The following is an 18,460-nucleotide window of genomic DNA, read 5'->3' on the forward strand; positions in this document are numbered from 1 at the left end:
TTCTGGTGCTGGTTCCGGTGTAGGGTTGATGACGGTGAAAGCCACCAAGTCCAAAAGTCAAATGATATGTTGCATAATAATTATTTGTTTAAGATGTTATTATCTTTTAGTTTTATCAATGAAATGAAACGTTTTTATTAAATTTCTCATTATACTCTTGTTACCGTTTTGCAGATTATTATAGCAGTGGACTTTAGACACTAGAAAGAACTTGGGATAGAAGCCTTTGGTTGTTGTGATTTTCTTGCTCCTATCGGCATAGGGAAGATATTGGAATCTCTTTGGATGGTCTGTTCACAGTGAGATGTGTAGAATATTTAGTATTTTTTAGAATGTATGAATAAATTTTAAAGTTGTAGGATTATATATATATATATATATATATATATATATATATATATATATATATATAGAGAGAGAGAGAGAGAGAGAGAGTGGCGGATCTTGACCAACATTGTTGGGGGAGCCCAAATAATACATCCAAAATTTATACAATAAAAATGAATTCATAACTTAGTATAACGATAACTAAAAAAGAAATCACAAATATCTAAAAGATTGCCCTTCGTTCCTTCAGAACTCATCAATAATTGAATCAGAACTAAAATTTTCAGCTATTTCTTTTTTAATGTAAATAATCATATTGTCGGCAAGAAATTCATCTTCCATTTTATTCCGCAATCTTGTTTTGATAATCTTCATTGCAGAAAATAATCTTTCTGTTGTAGTTGTAGAAATATGAAGAGTTAAAATAAGACGAATTAAACGATCAATCAAGTAGAATGTCCTTGACTTTCCTGTTCTTGCCAAAGATTGACATAATTCAAGCATGGTTGATAAATTCTTCAAATCTGGATGGTTAGGAGCATCAATAAGAAAATGTTGAAGTTGAAATTTTAAACTAATCTTCTCTTGCTCACTAAAATCTAAAGGATAATATTTGTTCACAAGAGTGCATATATCCTCAATGTTAAAAGCTTTATAAGCATCCTTAGGAACTAAAGCATTGCTTAGAGTTAAAAGTTCCATTGTTTGCTCACTAAACCTGTCATTTAATTCTTGCAACTGCTTGTCCACTGTAACAAGAAATATATTCACCCTAAAATGATGTTCCACAGTGACATGATCTTTTTGATGTCGAGAACGGCCATGACGTGCAACATAAGTAGAATTAAAATCAGGAATATCAATGTCATGTTGTTCACAAAAGAATACCACACCTTTCAATAGATTTTGCCAACCATCATCCCTCAACTTTTGAATCAAAATTTTAGTAGAACAAACCAATTGCATAGCATTCAATATATTCTGAGATTGTTTCTGCAAAGCTTGGCAAAGACCGTCAGTAATTCCCATAATCTCTTTCATCATGTGTAAAATTAATATGAACTCAAATGAAGACAACATATTCAATGCAGCATCAGCATCACCCCTTTGAGAATAAGTTGATCCATCAACAATAATTTTTCAAAGAACCAAACAAGATGCATTATATAGCTTCATCATACTACAAATGGAATAAAAATGCGAGCTCCAATGAGTATCACCAACTCGTTTTAAAGTGCCAATTTGATTTTTTCCTTTACCAGCTTCAAGTTCACCCATTTCTAACAATTGAGTTATTCCATCTAATTCAATAGCTTGTAACTCATCATGACGTTTACTAGAGGAACACACAACATTTACAATAAAAGCCAAATTTGAAAAAAATTGATGAACTGGAATGACCTCGCTTGAAGCAGCCACCAAAGCAAGTTGTAGTCTATGAGCAAAACAATGCACATAATAAGCATAAGGATTATCATTGAGAAATAATGCTTGCAACCCATTCCATTCTCCCCTCATATTACTAGCACCATCATACCCTTGACCGTGGATATTGGAAACATCAAGATTATGCCTAGAGAGAACGACACTCAATTCTTTTTTTAGAGTGACGGTTGTTGTATCCTTAACATGCACAATATCAAAAAATCGTTCTTTTATATTACCATCCTTATCTACGAATCTCAAAACAATAGCCATTTGCTCTTTCTTAGATTCATCACGTGCTTCATCAACAATTATGCAAAATTTAGAATCTCCAATTTCTTCTCGAATGTGACTTCTTACTTTTCTAGAGAAAATGTGCAAGATTTCTTTCTGAATATGATGAGAAGTATACTTAGCATTATAAGGAGCATTTTCTAACACAACTTGTGCCACTTTATCATTATATGATGCTAGAAGTTTAATCATTTCAAGAAAGTTACCTCTATTACTTGACTCTGGTGTTTCCTCGTGGCCTCTAAATGCACAAGCTTGAAATGCTAGCCAACGAATTGTGTCAATAGAGGTTTTGAGCCGTAAACGATTCTTGCAGACTTGTTTTGAACTTTGAATATTTATAATGTTATTAATGTGCATAGATTGATTCAACAAGTCTTCACAAGCTTTCATTGCACTGTTATGCGGTGAGTAAGGACTATCTCCGATGTGGTTGAGAAATGCACATCTTTTTCCCGCATTAACCTTTCTCCATGATCTAAAACCTTGTTTAGTAAACACATCTGATCCAAAACGACCATATGGCTTTGAACTAAATAGATAACATGCCAAACAATAAGCTCTATCATTAGTCGGGGAATACTCTAGCCAAGAAGGAAACATTTTAAACTAACTAGATTGAAATCTCCTTGGATGTTTTTCCTTAGAATAAGGATAGTTTTCAAGTTGCATTTGATATGGACACCATTTTAAATAAGCTCTTCGAATCTCATCTCTTTGACTCATTGGATATTCCCATATTTGAAGACGTTTTCCGGGATCACGTTCCAAAGAATTAATATGAAACTCCTCACCTATAATTTTTTGAACGTTAAAACGGGGCTCCTCTGATTGAACAATTGGAACATTAGTATCATGCTTCAGAATATCTGGAAGAGTTGAATTTGTCTTGTTTTCATCTTCACGGGTAGCTTCCCTTTTATCACTTTTAAAAAATGAATCTATTCTTTTATTCTTCATCAATATACCTATTTAAAAAAAATACTAAGAAATGATTTATCATAATCTAATAAAAAATTGAGAGACATAAATACCAAAATAAAATTCGATGATAATCAAACCACACTTAAAATTCAATTATAAAAAACACACAGTACAATCATTTTTTCTTCTATGTTGATAAAATAAAAAATTAATATAAAAGAGGCTCATTAAATAAATTATTAAACTAATATTTCACTATCAAGTGAGACAAAAGAGAATTACCTTCTTTATTTCTTCGAGGATGGAAGAGAACAATTGAGAGATGCAAGCAAAAATAATTGATCTTTATCTCTTCAGAAACAAAAGAAAATAGGTAAGAATGGAAGATGAGAACAATTTGTAAGAAATTCAAGGCATAAACATATAAAAGTGGCTCATTAAATAAATTATTGAATTAATATTTCACTATCAAATGAGACAATAGAGAATTACCTTCTTTATTTCTTCGAGGATGGAAGAGAACAGTTGAGAGATGAAAGCAAAAATAATTGATCTTTTTCTCTTTAGAAACAAAAGAAAATAGGTAAGAATGGAAGATGAGAACAATTTGTAAGAAATTCAAGGCATAAACATATAAAAGTGACTCATTAAATAAATTATTGAATTAATATTTCACTATCAAATGAGACGAAAGAATTACCTTCTTCTTTTCTTCATCGATGATGGAAGAGAATAAAGGAGAAATAAGAGAAAAAATAATAGATCTTTTTCTTTTCAGAAATAAAAGAAAACAAATGAGAATGAAATATGAGAAAAATTTATGAAAAACACAATTTATAATGAAAACAAATAATATAAAATATCTTGATAAATCTTTTTAATCTTTATTTTTTATTATATTTGATTTTATATTTTATTATTTATTAATATTAATTATTATGTTTATAAAAGAAATAAAATATTTATTTAATATTTATAACAAAATAAAATCAAAATACTAATATCTGTAATAAAAAAAATCAAAATATCTATGGTAAAAAAAATTTTAAAATTTTTGGGGGTGCTAAGGCACCCCTGCATCCATAATACTCCGCATATATATATATATATATATATATATATATATATATATATATATATATATATATATATATAATTTGATAGAGTAAGTCACTTTTGGATAATGTTTATTGGATAAAGTAAGTCAATGAAATTTTTTTATTTGAGAATTGTATATTGTTATATTCGGCTAATACTAATATGAATAGAGAAAAATTGAAAGAATTTAAAAATTTTAAAAAAATCACTTATTATGATAGGTATTTAGTGACCTGCCATAGTAAGTTGACTTGCAATCTTTTGTAAGTTAGAGTTACTATGACAGGTTTTTGTGGTATCATAGAAAGAGCGCACTTTTTATGACTCCCGCAACTATGATGTCAGAATACCTGTCATAATAAGTCCTTTTTACCTGTCATAAAATGTGTTTTCTGCCCCAGTGATATATGATATTATAGTAGTAGTTGATGATATTGTAATGTTATTAAGTTAATAAACAAAATAAAATTATATTTATAAAAAATAAAGTAAAATGTACGGAGAAAATATGAAAAAATAATTGTTGATAAATGGAAAAAAAAGGAGATAAGTAAATAGTTTTATAAGAACTTGTAAAAGTAACAGTTAATTTTTAAAAATTTAACAAATAATTACATTGTAAAGGGTAAAGTTAGAATTATATAATAAAAAACAAAATTGGAATTATGAAATGTGGACACAAAAGAGTGAATCCTCTTTATATATAGTTATAGATAACTATTATAATTAAAAATTAGTTAGTTTCATCTATAATAGGAAATTAGTTTTAATTTAGTTTTTCTAAGTAGTAAAGCTTAAAGCCTATATCCTTACTAAACATTTTAGTTGTAGTTTTTCAACTTTAAATTAGTTTTTTAGTTAACTATTTTATTCTAACTATATTTTCAATTTTTATTTTTTTCTTATTTATATTATTAATTATTAATTCAAATAATTATTCTAATTATTATTTGTATAATGAATAATTAGAAATATATAAACTAATAATATAATAAATCTATAATTTTTAAAATTTTACGTCCGAAATTAATGTATGATGAAATCTATTCTAAGTTAATATCTAGTATAATCTAGGAAGGGTTCATGAAAAAAAGCCTAATTATTAATTGAAATTATTATTATTATTAGTATAAATAATAATTAATAAGACATAAATTAAAAAATATAATAAATTTATAATGTACAGAATCTATATCATGCAGGTGAAAGTAATAATCTATACATGTGGGTGAAAGTGCAATTATATTGGATGAAATGATTTATCATTGAAGTATAGGATAAATGTTATTTGAAATTTTAAATTTTAAAACACCGACCTTTTAATTTTAAAAATATATAATTAAAATTAATATAATTAATGTTTATGTTTCCACTAATATATAAACAGGTAAATAGTATGTGCAATAAAAAATATAATGTTTAGAATAATATTTTTTTTTTTGTGAATTACTTAACATGACTATTTAAAATACTTTTATTTAACAATAAAAGAAACCAAGATGTACAGAATTGAAATAATTCTAAAATAAAACCTCCTAGATTAAAAAAAAATAACTAAAATAAAACATGCTAGATTAAAAAAACCCTGCACATTAATCTAGACTAAGCGAAATCATAGCGAAAAAGAAAAAAAACTTATCTTCTGCTACCATGATAATGTGTCGTTCTTAATCTTTCTTTATGAAGATTTGAATGTTTCTTCACATCATAAGTTGGACTCTTAGCAGGTCTATATTCTGGAAATAATCTTCCAGATTTATATCTCACACCACACGCATTGCACAAACTTTTTGGTCCCAAAGGACCGGTTCTCCATTGAGGAGTGTCTGTCGATTCACAATGACTACATTTTCTTCCTTCATCTTTGACCTCATTGGCACACACCATTTTCTTTCTGAATTTTGTTCTGCACTTTCTAAATTTTATTGATTTATTATCCAACTTTAACAGATACTGCAAGCAGCCATGATTGATTTGCATATTCGACCTTCTTTTCTCAGTCTCGTCATCCTCATTGTCATCTTCAATATTGTCATGTTGTTGTGATTCCTTCTTTTGGGATTCTGAAGAGTTAGAAATCATGAAATCAATGGAAATAGGATCCGTGCTGCTCCACAAAGAGAACCAATAATCTAAATTTTGCAGTGAATCATGTGGAACACAAAGTGGTTGTTCTAGGTACTCCAAATTATCGAAAGAAGAGAGATCTTTGTCAATGTTGAAAATTTGATGGTCTTTCTCGTTGCATTCATTGTTGGGATGAGCTACAGTCATGGTGGAACAATGCTCTTATTAAAGAGTGAAACTTTGAGTTACAATGAACTTGCACACTAAGGAATTTTACGTTTGATTGATTTATATATATATAGACCTTTTGAAAAAATAAAATACATTACCTTAATTTGAATTATTTTGAAAAAATGCAAATATGTTTGTTTTTGTTTTTTTTGGTAAGATTTTCCAATACGTTGTACGTTATAATAAAACTTATTCACTTCCTCATCTGGGATAAACATGAACTTTAGTATTTAGGATTTATTCGCGTGTTCCTATTAAACCGGATTATGAATAAATATTCTGGACTTTAATGTTTTAAACTATGTTTACATATACTAAACCAATAGTGACAAATTATTATTCAACAAATATATTAAATATTGTCATTGTTTATAGTTTTTTTTTTATCAAATTCTAAATTGAAGAATATATAATTATAAATGGTGTGTGTGGTGGAATGGATTGAATTGGTTTTGATTATGTGATTTAATTAATTTGGTTTAATTTTTAGTTAAATTATGTCTTTAGTAGGGATGGCAACGGGGCAGGGCGGGGACGGGTTTCACTATCCCATATCCATCCCTGTAAAAAAATTTCATCCTCATCCACATATCCAAACCTAACGGGTATCAAAGTTTTATCCCATCTTCATCCCCACCAGGTAACGGGTATAATCTCGTACCCATACCCGTACCTATTTTCTTACTACTTCAATATAATTTTAATTAATTTTTATAAAATAATAAAATATTACGATAAAGGAAACATAATATTATCAAATATTTAATACTAGGAGGATGGTTATTTCTCCGATACCAAATACTTTGAAATAAATTATAATTGTTTACATTTTAGATTGGAATACCAAATAAAATTTCATAACAACTAAAACATTATTAAATTTGCAAACTACAAACATTAATGAATTTAAAATATTTTTAAAAAATTTAAAGGAAAACAAATATTCAAATTAAAATATATTTTAAATGTTTGTTTACTTCAATTTTTTAAATTCTAATGAATCTCTTTTTTTATACACTAATAAAAATGATAATACATAATTTAATCAAAATGACGCAAATAACAAATAATAAACATAATAAAAAGATTAACATGGATATTGTATCTTTTGAACTCCAGTATATGTTGGATGGTGATAAAAAAATATTCATGGCAATTACATTAAATTTTAATATTGTAGTAAATAAAAGTTATTTATGCAATTATAGTGAAAAATTACAGTATAATTGATATAATGAGTTAGAAAACAAAAAATAATTAGATAAAATATACTGAAATAGTATTCTACATGATGAAAATAAAAAACAAATAAAAATATTAAAAAATTAACAAATGTATGTTTTAGAAACAATTTGAGAAACTATTGAAAGAAATCGCACAGAGGAAAATGAATGTATAATTAAGGGTATGATAAGATGAAAAATACCTTAGACATTTAAGAACACCTTTCAAATATCAACATATATATACTCAATGGTTGAGAAATAATTGTTTTAGATAAGCAAAAGAGTTCTTCAAATGAAACAAAAATTAATAAAAATAAGTAAAGAATTTTTTTTTTATATTACCTAGTAAATGAAAGGTTTATGCTATTAAACACTTAAATTGAGAGTATTAAACATACTCATGTGAAAGGAAAATATACAATAAATAAAAATATTAAAAATAATAAAAATATTCAAATTTGAGACATAAAATTTGTTTAATTCACATACATCATTTTAACAAAATTACATAAATGTTATGATAAGATGAAAAATATATTGGAGATCAAATATTTAGAATAAAAAAATTGAAAAAGAAAATATATATATATATATACATATACATATATATATATACATATACATATATATATATATATATGTATATATATATATATATACATATATATATATATATATATATATATATATATGTATACATAAGGTTACTTAATTAATTGTGAATATGGAGATATGGCGGGGACGGGTATTATGGCGGGGATATGTACATCCCCATACCCAATTGAAAAAGTCGGGGATTCCCCATACCCATACCCATACCCAGTAAATGCGGAGATTCCCCGTCAAAACAGGGACAGGTTCGGACAATACCCACGGGGACGGGTTTATTTGTCATCTATAGTCTTTAGTCTCTATTTTCGTAGCAAAATATCTATTTGGTCCCTCTGTTTTTTTTATCTTAATTTGGTTCCTATTTTCGAAAATTCAATGCAATTAAGTCATTTCTGTTAGCGGTGCAGTAACAACGTTAAAGGGGTGTCATTGTCAGTTCCTAAATTTTTCTATTTATTTTTTGATTTTTTGATTTTTTAATTTTAAAAAAAAAATTAAAAATTTGTCATGTGTCAAGCTGACGTTGTGCCACGTGACAGTGACAGTGTGATGTGACAGTGATAGTGTCACGTGTCACTATTATGCCAAGTGTCATTTCCTTATGCTCAATTTGGTCCATGTATTTTAATTTTTGTCACAATTTAGTCCAATTTTTTGTAAAGATTTAGCAATTTTATCTCTCTCCAAATTGAAATGAAATTTAATTTCTATATAAAATGCATACAATTATTTCTATCAAAATTGATATTTCAAGTAAATATTTTTAACAAGATTAAGTTTATTTAAATTTATATTTTACATTGAACTTTATTTAAAATTGTTTTAATGTTGTTAATAGAAAATAGTGCTTATAGAAAAAAAAATCATAAATTATATTGATATTTTATTACATCATACTTTAATATTCTTTTTTATTTGAATTTATATTTCAAATAATTGTATATTTTTAAAATGTGTTAAGTTCAATAATTTCTATACAAATGTTTGAGTTGGTGTAAAAATAACAATTATATAAATTTTAAAAATAATTTTAACTAGTTAATGCAACAATAAAAAATAAATAAATTTGAAATTTGAAAACAATTTTAAGTAAAGTTGAATGTGAAACACAAATTTAAATAAACTTAGTTTTGTTGAAAATATATAATAAAAATATCAAATTTAATAAAAATATTTGGATGACATTTATATAAAAATTAATTTTTGTTTCAATTTGGAGAGGGACAAAATTGCACAACTTTTACAAAAATTAAGAATTAATTGAGACAAAAATTAAAATACAAGGATCAAATTGAGAATCAGAAAATGACATATGGCATAATAGTGTCATGTGGTACTGCCACTACCACATCACATTGTCACTTTCACGTGGCACGACGTCAGCTTGACATGTGCACGTGGCAATTAAAAAAAATTAAAAAAAAACCAGAAAATTCAGTAACTAACATGTGACACCCCTTTAACGTTGTTATTATAGCACTAACGGAAAACACTTGCTTGCATCAAATTTTCCAAAACAAGGACCAAATTGAGATAACAAAAATATAAGAACCAAATCGATATTTTGCCACGAAGGATCAACGATATAATTTAACTTTAATTTTTAAATTGAATTCAACTCCACTTGAAAAAAGGAAAGAAGTCAAATTCAATGTCGCCCAATCCAATTATTTGGATTAAACCAGATTAATTTTCAGTATTGGAAAAAGAGTCAATAAATATTAAAAAAATTGATAAAATTGCAAATTAATCTAATGTGAATTATCACATTCACTAAAAAAAATATTGGTTTTAAGAGAGGTTTATCATTAGAGGTTATAATAATCTCTACTAATAAATACAATAATGGAGGTTCTCCAAACCCTTAGTAAATGTAAGAGATTTTTGTAGAAACCCTTGGTAAATTTTGGGATTTTTTAGTATTCTGGAGTAAATGTAAGAGATTTTTGTAGAAACCCTTATTTTAACATTTTTTTACTCACATTGACACTGCTGACGTGTCAATGTTTTTTGATTAAAAAATTTTCTAGTTTTTTAATGAAAGCTCAGACGTGTGGTGGGTGGCTTCTTTTGGGTTCAGAGACATTACCCTTAAGGCTTACAATTGGAAATTTGTTAAGCATAAGTTCACGAAAGGTTTCGCTCTTGCAATACATCATTCAAAGTTGAAATCTTTGTGCAAGAGGAAGCATTGAAACAAACATAGCATAGTAGCACATCGACTTTGGCGTTGGTGGAGGAGTTGCTCAAAGAAACCCAGAATTTAAATTATTGTGCAATTGTGTCCGCTTTGGCGTTCTTCCATTCCGTGGTTGGTATATTTTTAGATTTGGTTGTCAATTTTGGGTATTTGTTGTTGTAATGTTTTTGGGTGTGGTGCATGTTGTTTATGAACAATTAGGGTTGATGTTATTTGTGTGATTTGTGAAACTTAATTTGTTCCTTTTGAATAGTAGATTATTGGTAGTAAAGCACTTAACGATGGACAATTTAGTAAGGACATGAAGGTATGTTTGGCTTTTGGTTTGAAATTCCTTTTACATTTTGTAGGATCTAAGAAAATTTTTGTTTATACAGATGTCTTTTTGACATTCATGCAAAGCGAAATATGTTGGAGTTGTTTGATAGATTAAATGTGAAACAAAGAGAGTATATTGTAGGCATACCGTTTTGGGGTTCATGACGTTAAACGATTCGATGAAGATAAGTCGGAACCTATTATCTCAGTTATGTTATAATGGGTTGAAAGGAGGGGTGGTTTTGTTATTGGTAGGGAAGTAGTTGAATTTAATTTTTTACATGTTTGTTTGAGGTTGGGTCTCAGGGTATTGGGGGGAAAAATTGATTTAAGTGACGAGGATGTAGACAGTGAATGTAGGAAGTTATTTTCTAGTGGGAAAATTGATGTTAAATTGATATATGACTTTCTTTTGAAATATGATAACGATAGTGGTAGTATAGAAATATTTAGTAGCCTTTATAGCTTGTTAGGCACATTTGAGTTTTGTTGCCAAAAAGAAATGGGATTGTCTTCCCCTTAATTTTTAAGTTAGTGGATGACTTAGAAAGTATATGTAAATATAATTGGGGTACATTAGTGTACGACTATTTGGTTGGTAACTTATGCAATGCGTCAAGGGCTTTGAAGAATGAATCACATACAAGTCACTTCCATGTTGTTGGATGTGTGTTATGCTGCAGGTAAAGCTTCATTGTATGATTTTGATGTTAACTATCTTGTTTGAAGTTGTATAGTGTGGTGTGCTATTTGTTTTTTAACGTTACAATTATAGCCGAAGGTTTAGTTGTGGGATAACAAAGTTTCCACGATTGTTGCATTGGATGGATATTAAAGTGTGTGACAATGTAATTAACAACAACTTTGATAAGGAAGTGGTTAACATGATGAAATTTAAATAGGTATGTTAAATTGTGGTTTATGTTTTGCTTGTTAAGTTGTGTTTTTTGTTGGCAGGATGTTGTTGATGTTGTGGTGTCCAATGAAGAACTTGATTATCATGTTGTCAAAGAAGCATTCCAAAGTTTTGCCATTTCATACAAGAAATCAATTATTAAAGAGAATGAACAGCTAGAGCATCTTGTAGACAATCAAGAACGTGAGATTGGTTGATCTCGAAGATTTTTTGTCTAATATAGAAGCTTTGGTTGCAAAAACGACAGAAGAACAGTCGAGGGATGATGATGATGATGATGTTGGTGTTGATTACACCGTTAATGACCCTCCGTATGATGCAAGAGTTGATGGTGTTACGGTTGATGATGATGATGGTGGACAATATAGCAATATGTATGACCGTACGAAGGCACAACCTCGAATGTGCTTTAAGAGGCATTCAATAAGAACTCCATTTGCCGGTTATGGGAAGAAAAGGAAGCCAAAATTGCTTACAATGGGTTAAAGTTCTTTTAAATTTAATGGCAGGAAAGTCATAGGTAGTTGTTGTTAATGTTTTTGCATTAGTCAAACTTGATGGTGATCCATATTTTGTTGTGTGTCCTTGAATTAATTGTCTCCTTCAATGCATTTGACAATATTTATATATGTTGTGCGCAATTTGTAAGGTAGATCCCCACATATATTGAGTTTGGTCCCCACTTATTAGTGATAGTTGGCAGCAATGAAATTTGTGGAGAAGACTGATGCACTCAAAGTACAATTAATTCATGTGCCTTGAAATGTGTAGAAGGCGTTAAGTAGCAATGTTGTGTACTTAAACATGTATTACTAGTTATATATGAAGAACTTGTTCAAAATATGTTTGTCAAGTCCACCAAAATTTTCATAGTGCTCCTCAGTTGTGGATTGCAGGGGAAGGCACCAAAATTTATTTTATTTATGAATTGAACATCCAAATTAAATGAAAATTAAACAATGCATTCTTTTCAAGTCCTACATGAACATTGAGTAACGCTTGATGTTTTAGAAATTTACAATTTGAAATGATATTCTATGATATAAAAATGTATCCCAACTTCCCTCATTATTTATCTATGGTAGTTATTATTTGAAATTTCAGGAAGAAAAATAAAAAGTAAAGTGTACTTAATTTGTGTGAGTTTGGTAGTTTAGATAAGAACATGATGTTGTTCATAAACTACATTGTAACTCCCTGGTTATTTTGCGTTCAGTCCATAATTAATTTATGGATACAAATTATCCAAAGATAATGACAATATCCAACAAATCATATGTAGGACCAACAAAATGAAATGACATGGTACAACAGTAAATTGTTTGGGAATATTATGTTCCAAGTAGTGTTTAAAAGCTTTGTTGCAAATACTCACTTATTCACTCATAAACTCCATAGTTTTGGATGGGCACAGGAACAATATAATTTATGGACATCAGTTAAGCATGTGAAGAGATTAATTGTTACCTTTAATTCATAAATTTCTTCCAAAATTTTTATGACAAGTCCCTAGGTATTTTGCCTTTAGTCCACATTTAAGTAGGAGAGCCACAACTTAATGAAATTCATTCCTTGAATGTAGTAAGCGTATTTTAGATGAAATTGGAACAAAATATATTAACTTTGTTGGTTCGTTAACATTACCATGGTTACAAAATTACCATAAAACCATAGAACTATAAAACATAAATATAACGAAAGTCGTTTCCTAATACATAATTGTAGAACAATTTCAATGGCAACTTCAAATATCCTTCTCAACAGATGGTCCAACTGCATTGGTCGAGGAGGTTGGACCATGTTCATTAGTGGAAGCCTTCCTTGACAAGTGTAGAAGTTTCTTCACTATGTCTTGAATTTTGGGATCAACTGATGGATGGGGCTCAATGACGGGAATAAATCATCTGTTGGGGGACAAATGTCTGGTTTAAATATCTATTCATGAACGAAAAAAAAAATTGACAAAACATTATTTAGGACATGTACATTGAATATGTGCTTACTACCTTGACAATGTTCTGTACTGTTATGTTTAGGTATGAATTTCCCCATGGAAAGGTGAAAGGGACAACCTACTCAAAGGAATATGACAAACAACATGATGATGAACCTTCAAGCGTCAAAATGAAGAGGATAAGGTCCATGATTGCAGCGAAAATGAGCTGGAATGGAAGAGTGGAGTCAAGCTTTGAAGGCCCTTGCAGCAATGAAGATGGAAGGAGATGAAGTCTAGAATAGAGGTTCATTCTAGGGAAGGAGGCTGGAGGATTTTAGAGTAGAAACTAGTTTAGCAAGTGACTCTTGAGGTAATAGGGGTGGAGTGATCTCAACAACAAGGCTATTACCATTCAAAAGTAACCAAATACAAGAGTAGAATTGCCCCATTTATAGGATTCATGGCCGGCCAAATGTAATGAAATGTATCATGAAATGAAATGGAAATGTAGCTTGTGGTCGTGAGATGAAAAGGAGAGTGGGATCAAGAGCCATGTGTCCACTCACACTCTCATTGCCTTGCTCCATGGAAAGCATGCGCTTCAAGCAAGGTCAATGCTAAAATTTGCGCTCCACTCTTGGCACAACATGAAGTGTGTGCTCCAAGCTTTCTCTCCCATGCTAGTCTGAGCAGAAAATGTTTAATTGAGCTTGAATTAGCCCAATTTGAAAATGAAACAACTAAGTACTTCAACATTTATTCTACAAAAACATGGCCTAACATTTGGCCCAAAATAATTCTACTCTAATGCTCTTACATGATCCTCTCATATCTTGATATCTATTTTGGCCCATGAAAGCAACATATGAAGCCCATGATGATTTTGATCTTCTTGAGCAAAGCCGATTTGAATCTTTCTAAGCATCCCTCTTGTTATTGGGCCTTTGAGTGGGTTTGGGCTTTGAGATGCATGTGGGCTTAGAGTTGGGCCCATGGTGGACTCATCACATAATGTACTTAACTATATCGAGACAAGATGGATGTTCAGATGAAATTGCAGCAATCAAACTATATAAAACCACATAATATCTGTGAAATATCAATATCATAATTAAAATTTTGAAATATGCGAAATATTAATGTCAATATGAAATATCAATATCATAATTAAACTACGAGAATATTAAGGTATAAACTAAATGTCATTTTGAAAATTGTTCCTTCACGACAAAAAAAATAATTTTTATTAGTGTTGTGTTTTATTGTTATATTAAACTGCTAAAAAAATTGTTTGTGTTAGATTTTATTAACCACAATAATTATATATATATATATATATATATATATATATATTAATATTTTTAATCTTTTGACACTTATTCTTTTCTTGTTTCTTTTTCTTGCTCCATATTTCACAATCTATAGTTTGTTTCGCAACTCATAAATGGTATGAAAATTCAAATACAAAAGCAAACTTAGTAATGTGATGGTTCCTCCTATTCAGTAATGTGATGGTTTCTCAACCTTTCTCCGCAAAACCACGAACTTTAATTGGCTCCTCTTATTCAACAATGGTTCTCTCAGTTTTTGCTTTTGCTTCACCCCCAATTTGAGCTTAATAACGTCATTTTACCTCTTTCTCTAAAGCTTCAAGGAATCTTGAACCTTCTCTTTGTGTTGTTGATGCCAACCTTGCACGTAGTGAATCTAACAGAGCTTTAGGTTTCCATCAATCGTCGTCGGCACTGCCACTACAAGAAAAACTGATATTACCAACGGTCAAAATCCATCGCTAAATCAACATTACTGACGAATTATCGACGGTCAAAAATCTGTCAGTAAAATGCTTGACCAAAAATTATCAAAAAATCCGTCGGTAATTACCAAAAAATCCGTCGATAAATTTGTTGCACTGTTCATCTTCTTCCTCCTCCCTCTTTCAAATTTTTTTTTGTTTTTTTTTTTGGTCGCCGTCGCCGTTGCTGCCACCATCGACGCCACCGCCGCTGTCGCTGCCACTGTCGCTGCCGCTGCCGCCGTCGTCTTCTTCTTTCTTTTTTTTCTCCTTCTTCTCCTTCATCTTCTCCTTCTTCCCCTTCTTCTTCTTCCTCTTCTTCCTTCTTCTTCTTCTCCATCTTCTTCTTCTCCTTCTCCTTCTTCTCCTTCTTCTTCTCTTTCTCCTTCTTTTTCTTCTTCTTCTTCTCTTTCTTCTCTTCTTCTTCTTCTTCTTCTTCTTCTCCTTCTTTTTCTTCTTTTCTTCTTCTTCTCGTCTTCTTATAAGGAGAGTTTTGGGCAGGAAAATTCCCGCTTCTTTTACAGATGAATTTTACTGACGAATTTTAAGTTATGTAAATATCGACGGATTTATCGACAGAAAAATTCGTTGATAATTCAAATTTAGGCGGGAAATTTCCCGCTTCTTTTACCTATAGAAAAATCTGTCAGTAAATCTGTCAGTAAAAAAAATTTGAATTACCGACGAATTTTACCAACGAATTTTTTTGTCGGTAAATGAAATTTGTGTTACCGACGGATTTTTCTGTTGGTAATTAAAATTTGAGAATCCGTCGATAAAATCTATACCGACAAAAATATATCCGTCAGTAAAATTCCGTTGGTAATTTCAATTTTTTTGTAGTGCGCCATTGCCTCCCTTTAGATTGGTTGCACCTCCATTATGTCTTCATTTCATCACCCCATTCACATGGTTGTATAATTCCTTGTGATGGTTTTGTTTGCTTGTTTGACCATTCCTTTAGGAAACAATGATTGAAGTTTAGTAAAAAACCATTGAAATGTTCGTTCCACACTTTCTCATATGCACGCACATCGATTAATGAAATGTTAGTATGGGTTTTGTTTGTTTGTAGCCTAGTTAATGGCTTCTTAGATGATCACAACTAGGGATGGCAAAAATACCCGTGCCCACGGATATCCGCGGATAAAATCCGCGACGGATAGTTACTACCCGCGGGTATTTATTACCTGCGGGTAGCGGGTAGCGGGTATTTTAATACCCGCTTATAAATGGGTCGGGTACGGGTATCATACTATCCGTGCCCGACCCGACCCGTTGCCATCCCTAATCACAACAATAACAAAGGAAAGTGTTACAAAGAAATCCCTCTCACTAAATCCAACATAGGAAAACTATGGACTTAGATATGTGGTTGGTTGTTGTAGTAAAGTAGATAAGGAAAAACTAACTGTTGGAACCATGGTGGTTCTTGATAAGACGACACTAACCATAATGTGAGCTCTTCCACATGAGGTAAGGTTTAATGGTTAATTTCTTTTTCAGTATTATTTGATATGGTGAATGTGTAGCTTGTATTCTTTAGGCTATCTGGTTTGTTTTCCTTCTAGAAATCATTTATGAGTTGATAGGTCGATCTAGTAGTTTATTATATGTTGCATGAGGATCCTAGTAATATCAGTTATTCCACTATTGGTGGTTTATCTCATGAGATAAGAGAATTAAGGCAATAGCTTGAATTACCTCTCATGAACCCTTAGCTTTTCCTTAGAGTCAGAATTAAACCTCCTAAGGTGATTAATTTTCACTGTACTACTATGTTTGTTACTTCTTTTATGTTCTTGGCAGTATTGTCACCTAAGTTTCTATTTAAAAGTTCCTCAGTGGAAATTTACTTTAACGAGCCATGATATTTAATTTTGAATCTGATTAGTATCTTCTTAATTATTGTCTCACAAGGTATGCTCCTAATGGTCCTTCTGGAATTCGTAAAACATTGTTAGGTAGGGCAATTTCTAGTAACATAGATGCTAACTTCTTGAAGGTCAAACTTGTTTCTTTTCTTAATACCTTTGTGTTTTTAGGTTTCCTTTAATCTTAAATATAATGTATTGTATCCTCTATACTATTGTATATTGTTTTAAGTGCAAGAATTGATAAGTACATTGTTTCAAGTGCAATAACATGTTAATGGCAACAAATAGTTCTGATGTAGTGGTCAATATACTTTTGTACCTATCGCTTTATTTAATACTACTTTGGTTGGATTATTGTAACATCCTGACTGGATATTACGGATTTAAATATTAAAATAGAGAAATATAATTAAACTGCATTTACTGAAATATCATTTCCCTAAAACACGAGAAATTTTAATCCTTTTATTACCTTAACAATAATCCAAAAATCCATGATAATAAATACTATTATAATTGTCCAAAAGTCTAGTAATATCCATGTTTACAATTTATTTGAAATCATAAAAACAATATAAAACTCCGAGAAAATCCTTCTCCCAAGTATAGTCCCGCTCCGGCTCTACGCTCCACCAGAACCACCTGCAACGTCATCTGTTCCCGTGTACCGCGTACGCGATTATCACCAAACACAAGCAGATAAGGTGAGCTAAAAGAATATAAACATATGCAACAATTTATATAACAAGACACACACATCCAAGGATCCTCATCCTTTGATCTCATATCACACGGCCACTACCATGTAATCCATGTTCTACTTCTTTGGTTGATAATCTCAAGCTACCATTACTGTCTAACCTACAAGCCACCACTTGTAGAACGCATGCGGGAACACTCGTTATTCCGAGCCACAACTCAAAGAATGCTCGTGTTACCCTTTATCCTAAGCCACAACTCCAGGAATACTCCAACATTTGATCCTTGAGATATCGCCCAAAGCCTCGTAGACAACACATATCCAAAGCAAGCAAATCACAACGTCTGCTTCATCAAAAATTGCATGGCGCTGCACACGAGTCGCCAAGCGCAAAAGGCTTCCAGACCGCCTGACAGGAGACACGTGCCGCCTGACAGGAGACACGTGCCGCCAGGCGCCAAGTGTAACGTCCTAGCCGGAAATTACTTATTAAAATAAATAAGAAAATAAATAA

General features: G+C 30.6%; 1 pseudogene; it reads right to left on the reverse strand.

Moving 5' to 3' along the window:
* Nucleotides 1–573: 573 nt before the first annotated feature.
* Nucleotides 574–6,342, reverse strand: LOC114184464 (annotated as a pseudogene).
* Between the last annotated feature and the right edge of the window lie 12,118 nt (nt 6,343–18,460).

This window comes from Vigna unguiculata, chromosome 5 (assembly GCF_004118075.2).
Source record: "Vigna unguiculata cultivar IT97K-499-35 chromosome 5, ASM411807v1, whole genome shotgun sequence".
Taxonomy (NCBI): domain Eukaryota; kingdom Viridiplantae; phylum Streptophyta; class Magnoliopsida; order Fabales; family Fabaceae; genus Vigna; species Vigna unguiculata.